Raw genomic sequence first — 7,000 nt, 5'->3', positions numbered from 1 at the left:
TTCCAGGGAAACAGAGAAGAAGTGACAGCGCTAAGCTCAGGCAGTGCTGGGGAGAGGATGGAAGCAAACAAGACTTACAGTGGAACCATGCGTTTAGGTGGAGCCTGGCCTTTGCCTTCCTAAAATGTTGACAGTCTCGGCAAACACTGTGAGACTGGGGAGGGATGGCTTGCTTCACTGCCGTCTGGCACGTAGCTTTAGAACACACAATTAACTGATGCTCTGCTGGAAAATGGGCTCCTTTGGCTCCAATACGGAAGATTATTTTCCCTTCACTATGTCTTCAAAAGTGCAAATGTTATAGAGAGGAGACCATTTGAGGGTAACATTAAGCGTTGAGGAAGGCCTGAATGTAGGCAAAAGGATACCTGAGTCATGAAAGGGGATGTAAAGGTTGTTGGTTTTTTTTCTAGTTTCAACTCTGTGCTGGATAGATTTAGGTCAGCTTGACAAACTACAGTCATCTGAGAGAAAAGAGCCCCAATGGAGAAAATGACCCCATAAGATTAGGCTAAGAGCCAGCCTATAAGGCGTTTTTTAAATTAGTGATTGATGTGGGAGGGCCCAGCCCATTGTGGATGGTGCCGTCCCTTGGTTGGTGGTCCTGGGTTCTATAAAAAGGCAGGCTGAATAGCCGGGTAGTGGTGGCGCACAGCTTTAATTCTAGCAGCACTTAGCAGGCAAAGACAGGCAGTTCGAGGCTAGCCTGGCCTACAGAGTGAGTTTCAGGACAGCCAGGGCTACACAGAGAAACCCTGTCTTGAAAAACAAACAAAGGGCTGAGCAAGCCATGGGGATCAAGTCAGTAAACAGCACCCTCCATGACCTCTGTATCAGCTCTTGCCTCCAGGCTCCTGCCCTGTGTGAGTTCCTGTGCTGACTTCCTTTAATGATGAACTACTATGTGGAAGTGTAAGCCCAATAAACCCTTTCCTCCCCAACTCACTTTTGGTCATGGTGTTTCATCGCAGCAGTAGAAACCCTAGGACAAACTCTGTCATGGTTTCTTTCTTCCTGGTAAACAAGTGAATAAACATGTAATTAATAGTGAAAGTAAAAAACCCTAAGTGATCTCCATTGCTTCAGAATGACTATTCTAACTATGGGTATTCGCTGAGATGTACAGAGTTTAGGACTGGGCAAGTATTGGAGTGGGTTCCTTAAACAAACTGTGTAGTGTTTTTTATTAGTGAGTTAATTAGAATGAAGTGATTTTTTTAATGTACAAATACTAGGTCAACAAGAATTCCCTGAATGCGATGTCCTTTCTCAGTCAGCCACAGCTTCCACAGTGTTACTCACCAATTATATAAGAAATTTGGAAATCTACACAATGCAATATGGGTCTAGCCTTGAATACACACACACACACACACACACACACACACACACACACACACACACACACACATCAGAGATTCATTGAAAGTACAGGCATTTTCTGTCCAGAAAGTTATAACTGAGTCTAGACTCTACAATATTTGTGCCATAGTTTGTCCTGGTGGCACATACCTATAATCTCAACACTTAGGGGAGGCTGAGGCATTAGAAGGTCAAGGTAGAAATGTCACTTGAGTTTGAGGATGGCCTAGGCTACATGGTAAGTTTGAGACCAGCTTGAGCTAAAACAATGAATCCCTGTGGTACACACACACACACACACACACACACACACACACACACACACACACATTTGTACCTTAGCCTCCAAAATTCTGGAAAGTTAAGGTTAGATTGTTCATGCTGGAGACTTACCATAAACCATAAGGAAATCTATAAGTTGCTTACCCAAATTGCACAGATTGAGTCTTTCCTAAATAAAGACAAACAGCATTTGCTTCAAGAAACTCTGAAACTCAGGGAGAAGTTGACTCTCTGGTAGCCATTTTCTGACTAGGAAAAAGTGGAGAAAGGGATAAGAAGGACCACAGCCTCTGTAAAAACTGTTGATGACTTCAGTGAAGATTCGTGATTACAAAGATAAATGGACATCTTTTGGCTTTGATACTTGTCCAAACAAAAGGGTTAGGAAGTAGTTTGATTGGACAGAAAAATAACTTTGAGAGATCCTGCCTCAAAGAATAGAGAATGACCTGACCAAGGAAGAAGACATGCACACATGCATACCCACACACATGCAAACATGTATACAAACATAAAGAAGAAAAACTTGTAAATTTGCCCAAATATAGTAATTCCATTTAATATAGTAATCAAGGTTTAAAGCTGGTGGTGGGGTTTGGGGATTTAGCTCAGTGGCAAGCGCAAGGCCCTGGGCTCGATCCTCAACTCCAAAGAGAGAGAGAGAGAGAGAGAGAGAGAGAGAGAGAGAGAGAGAGAGAGAGAGAGAGAGAGAGAGAGAGAGAGAGAGAGAAAGAGAGAGAAAGCTGGTGGGGGATAGATAGATTGTTCAGTGGTTAAAGTACTGGTTGCTTTTAGAGAGGACCCAGGTTCAGTTCTGAACATATACAGGGTGGCTCACAACACCCACGTGGCGACTCACAACTACCTGTATCTAGGGGATGTCATGCCCTCTTCTGGCCTCCTTGGGTACTGCACCACGCAGGCAAAACATTCACGCATATAAAATAGAAATCAATACATCTTTTAAAAAGTTTTAAAACTGAAGCTTCAACTTGATTGTGTCTCTTTCCAGAGGGATAATTATCCAGCCTGGTAAGTAATTGTGATGCTAGTGGCAGACAGGGTGGTAGGAACAGCTGAGAGCTCGCATCTCAAACCAAAAGCAGGAAACAGAGAGAAGAGCTGAACTGGCTCCAGTCTTTTAAGCCTCAAAGGCTGGACTCGGTGACATACTGCCACACCAACTCCAGTGTCGTCCGTGTGATATGAACAATTATGTCAATAATAGCGGACGGGAGAGACGTGTCCCACAGGACTAAGCTCCCTGGAGGTCCCTGGCAGAGTGCCCGTGTTATGCCTCCTTCTCGAAGGAGACGTGCTTCACAGATCATGAGCTCCCTGGGCTATGGGTTCTGTATAACTGCTTTTCTGATAATGTTCTAATTAATCTATGAAGCACAGCCAAAATTAATGAATGCTTGGGTTGTGAACTATGGAGAAAAGGGGAAGCTGGACATGGATCTTAATCAAATATAGCAGAATGAGCTATTTTTTAAGACCCCAAGCCGCTAGATAAAGAAAGTATAATAGTTCAGTTCAGGCACTTAATGAACACTCACCCACTCGGAATCCTTTAGGAATCCCAACTAAAGTGTTTTATGGCAGAAAACGTTATCTCATAGGAGGCAGATGGTGGGCCCCTCTGTTGAGGAAGTTCAGCATGGGAAACTTAAGGACTCCATCAGAACCCCTTCCCCTTACAGAAGTAAAAGTACAAGAGTCCATATTTCAGCAGGTAAAAAGGTTTTATATTAAAAGAGATATGTGATAAAAGAACTAAAGAAAGACTTAGGGAGGATCTGCAGCATCCAAATTGGCTAAATGGGCCATGAGAACCAGAAAAGTAGAAGTGCCTAATAAACTAGCGAGCGGATAAGATAAAGATGAAGGACACAGCCGTAACCGCAAAGAAGCCTTCACAAGTTTAGGGACTGTACTAAGTTTAAAAAACACAGACTGCTCTTTGGGTCATAAAGTTCTTGTGAGTGAAGGGATATGTCTAGCGCCGATTAATAATTGTGTGCTTGCTGTTTTATAAAGATGATGTAATTGAATTATTGCCAAGCTCTTGTTGTTCCCTGTATGACTTGATAGTTTTCTCTTCTGTGTATAAACTACTGACTTGCAGAAGTAAAATTGCAGCAGATTCAAACCACTTCAGAGTGTGTTGTCTGTCTGTCATTTGCCGAATCCTTGCCTTCCTGACTACCCAAGCCCTGGTTCCCCTACGGTCCTGGTACCCCCGATGGGCCAGTGGTGACAACATACTTCCTCCAACGAGGCCACATCTCCTAAGCTTTCCCAAACAGAACCACCAATCAGAGTCCTATCATTCAAATGCCCAAGAGGTTGAGGGACATTTCTCATTCAAAGCACACAGATGAGTGTGAGGGAGTGCATGCATGTATGTACAGAGGCCGGAAGAAAACTTGAGCTGTCTTGCTCTCTCATACCCTCCCTTATTCCCTCGAGACAGGATCTCTCGTTCAACCTGTAGCTAGGCTGATAGCCAGAAAGCCTGAGTCTCCATGCACCTCCTATCCCCAGAGTGCTGGAGTTACATGCCTGACTATGCCCTGATTTTTGTGTGGGTGCTGGGGATTTGAACTCAGATCCTGATAATTGCATGGCAAGTGTTCTTACCCACTGAACAATCTCCCCAGGCCCCAAACATTGTATTTCTTCATCACATTGTCAGAGGATCCTTTTTATTGTAAGAGATTCATAGACTACCATGCTAATAAGATTTGCATATATTTTTAGAACAGCTCCTAGGACATCCCTTTTTTGTAATCTACTTGAATGATACCAAAGTTTAAACATTTTTTTCAATAGGAACACTGTCGTCTTGCTTACTTTTTCTTTTAGTGCTACCAAAAGAAAGCCCACATTTTGCACAGCAGTATTCACAATTAGATTTGATTGGAGAACCAGAAGACTAGAATCATGGAGGGACACAACTAAAATATTGTCCACTGTTCAGGCCCAAAGTGGACAGGTATATCACTATAGTTCCAACTGGGCCAGCCCTGGAGGCAGTGGTGAAGGGGAATGTTCTGGGAGGAACAAACCTCTACAGTGGACCAGGCTGTTCCTTTTGCCAGAAGGAGAAGTGGACAGAGGTATGAGTGACCTACATGCATAGGCTGTGTCCCAGTCATTGATTGACTAGTCAGCAACTTTCAGAATACACAATTAAAATGTTCTCATAAGGAGTCTAGAGAAAAGCCATGTTGTGGTCTGGATATAAAGGCACATATGTTAAAGGCCTGGTCTTTGTTTGTGGCACTATGTAAAGGTGATTGGCCCATGAGAACCTGAACTCCATCAATGGTTTAATTCATGGGTGAGTTCACAGTTTAGTGGACTCCCATGATGCTATGCTCTTCTCCATTAGAGATTTTTATTTCAGTTAGAGAAATTATTTGGCCAGGGAAAACAATAATGTCTCCACTGAAAGAGAAGTTGACACTTCCAGCTGGCCTTTTTGGATTGCTCATCCTTTTCAATGAACTGGCAGAGAGGGAGGCTGTTCTTTCCTGTAATCTCTGGGGTGATTGGACCAGACTGTCGAATACAAGTTGAGTTCCCATTTCAAAAGGGATTATAGAGGGGTATACATGATAAGGCTAGATCTCTTCTTGGTATGTTTTGTGATTTAGGGCAATGAGCAATTAAAAGAATTCAGTCGAAGCAGACATCTAATGGCCAGAGCACTGAGGAGTAAATGTTTGAGTCACATTCTCTCTGGCCAAGAACCACGAACAGATAAGGTGGTGGCTGAGGGCATGGGTAGGGAGGAGCAACTATAAACACCAGATACGACATTGTGATCTACTGCATAAACCACGACTTGATGTCTTTAGCCTGATGAGTTGATAACAAGCCCCTTCTCAAGCAGGTAAACAAGAAAAACATCTGTATGTTTAAAGACAATGTTTACAAGAACCCCAGATTTTACTGACAGAGACTCCTAACACTGAAATATTTTACTGCTTTTTCTTAGCGTCTGGAAGGCATTTTAAAAAACTACAACATTCTAGGAAACTTCAATATCTAGTTCCACTCTACTACAACAACAAAAATCCTGTTGTTTCTCAATAACAGCTGGGATAACATTATTAAATGGATAGGATGTATTTGACTTCACTGTAAAGGTTGTGAAATTTCAGTCTTTGTAGTAGCTATACAAATGTCCCAAATTAAGAGTTTTCTTTTAAGCCTCAAAATCAAGACATTTCATTTTCCCAAGGATATCTAAAACACCTGCAGTATGGAGCTTCAAATGTACATAAGATTCTAAAATGAAGTTTCGTGGAAAGTGGAGGTGCAAATTAATGTAGAAACACTTGCTGAGGGCCAGTGAGATGGCCCAGTGGGGGAAGGCGCATGCTGCCAAGGCTGATGGCCTGAGTTCCAGCTCCATGTGGTGGAGGGAGAGAGCCGACTCCTGCAGGTTATCTTCGGACTACCGCGGCATGCCTGTGGCCTTCATACCCCCCCCCACACACACAGAGACACACGTGCCCCTCATGTGCACTGATATCTCCCTCCCTCCCTCCCTCCTCTCTCTCTCTCTCTCTCTTTCCCTCTTCCTCTCTCCCTCTTGCATGCGCACACACACACACACACACACACACACACACACACACCATAAAGGAATTAATGTTTAAACTTTAAAAAAATCTGTTGAGTCCATTTTCCAAGTGTGGTGAGTGATGCTCCACTTCCACACCCAAACTGAACTCAGCTTCAGGCACTCAGCTCTCTCAGCAGACCTGCCAGGAACAAAACAATGCATAGGTTAGGGGTAGCTGAGGCCGGGTCAGGGCCTGTGACAGCATCAGTAATAATTTGAAAAGTAGATTGTTCCTGGGTCATTATGGGCTGGATGGACTAGAGGACTCTCAGGTAGCATTCAGGAGGTTGGCTCATATCTACCACTATTGTTGAGGCCAATGACAAACTTGTAAACAATTCAGCATGTCCTTCATTGTTGTATGGCAGCATCATTCATGGGCCCACCAAGATGACTTAGTCACGTATGACAGCATTTGGGTAAGCTTTTCTATAAAGATCCAGGTGGTAAATATTTGGGGGTGTGTAGGACATTCACTACTTCCATTGCTCAAATCTAGGTGGAGTATCAAAGTGGCCCAGGTATAGACGAGTGAATGATTCCCATTGGGAATATGAAGAGGATGCAGAAATCAATCAATGCCTCTCCACCTTTGCAACCATTCTTACAAGTTAGGACACATCTAGTTCGTATTTTGACAGGTTAATGTGACCTCTGCATCCAAGGAAACTAATGTAAAAGATAACTGAGTAAGAAAAGGGAAAATACATGTCTCCT

This window comes from Peromyscus maniculatus, chromosome X (genome assembly GCF_049852395.1).
Source record: "Peromyscus maniculatus bairdii isolate BWxNUB_F1_BW_parent chromosome X, HU_Pman_BW_mat_3.1, whole genome shotgun sequence".
Taxonomy (NCBI): Eukaryota; Metazoa; Chordata; class Mammalia; order Rodentia; family Cricetidae; genus Peromyscus; species Peromyscus maniculatus.
This window is presented reverse-complemented; position numbering follows the sequence as displayed.